Genomic DNA, 1,386 nt, shown 5'->3' on the forward strand with positions numbered 1-1,386 from the left:
ATAATCTAAGAACTAGACATCCAAAGATGATCTAGAGATCTAAAGTGATCAAAAGATGTAAATACAATAGCAAAAGGTCCTATTTGTAGAGAACTAGTAGCTTAGGGTTTACAAAGATGAGTAAATGACATAAAAATCCACTTCCGGACCCACTTGGTGTGTGCTTGGGCTGAGCATTGAAGCATTTTCATGTAGAGACTCTTCTTGGAGTTAAACACCAGCTTTTGTGCCAGTTTGGGCGTTTAACTCCCATTCTTGTGCCAGTTTCGGCGTTTTACGCCTGAATTCTTGAGCTGACTTAGAACGCCTGTTTGGGCCATCCAATCTCGGGCAAAGTATGGACTATTATACATTGCTGGAAATCCCAGGATGTCTACTTTTCAACGCAATTAAGATCGCGCCAATTTGGTATCTGTAGCTTCAGAAAATCCACTTTGAGTGCAGGGAGGTCAGAATCCAACAGCATCTGCAGTCCTTTTCAGCCTCTGAATCAGATTTTTGCTCAGGTCCCTCAATTTCAGCCAGAAAATACCTGAAATCACAAAAAAATACACAAAATCATAGTAAAGTCCAGAAAAGTGAATTTTAACTAAAAACTAATAAAAATGTAATAAAAACTAACTAAAACATACTAAAAACATACTAAAAACAATGCCAAAAAGCGTATAAATTATCCGCTCATCAGTAATCCCTGAAAGAGACCTAACAAAGGTCCAAGAAAGAGGATTGCAAAAACAACTTAGAAGAGATCGACCTAACAAAGTCGATCCCCTACAAGACAAGTTGTAAAAGTAATCCCTGAAAGAGACCTAACAAAGGTCCAAGAAAGAGGATCACAAAAACAACTTAGAAGAAATCGACCTAACGAAGTCGGTCTCCTACAAGACAAGTTGGTAAAAGTAATCCCTGAAAGAGACCTAACAAAGGTCCAAGAAAGAGGATTATAAAAGCAACTTAGAAGAAATCGACCTAACGAAGTCGGTCTCCTACAAGACAAGTTGTAAAAGTAATCCCTGAAAGAGACCTAACAAAGGTCCAAGAAAGAGGATTACAAAAGCAACTTAGAAGAAATTGACCTAACGAAGTCGGTCTCCTACAAAACAGGATAATCCCTGAAAGAGACCTGAACAAGGTCCAAAAAAGAGGATTATCAAAAAACTTGACAGAGTCTAGTATGACGAAGTCGGCCCGAAAAAGATAAAGTTACAAAAGGTAAAACCTCAAAAGAGATCTGAACAAGATCTAAGAAAAAAGGATCACCTAGTAACGAAACGGGGACCGACATGAAGAAGTCGGACTAAAGCTACAAAAAGGTATAAAAAGTAATCCTAAGGGGTTGCTCGAAAAGATCAATTGAGAAGATCAACCAACAGAGGGGAGATAATT

This window comes from Arachis duranensis, chromosome 4 (genome assembly GCF_000817695.3).
Source record: "Arachis duranensis cultivar V14167 chromosome 4, aradu.V14167.gnm2.J7QH, whole genome shotgun sequence".
Lineage (NCBI taxonomy): Eukaryota > Viridiplantae > Streptophyta > Magnoliopsida > Fabales > Fabaceae > Arachis > Arachis duranensis.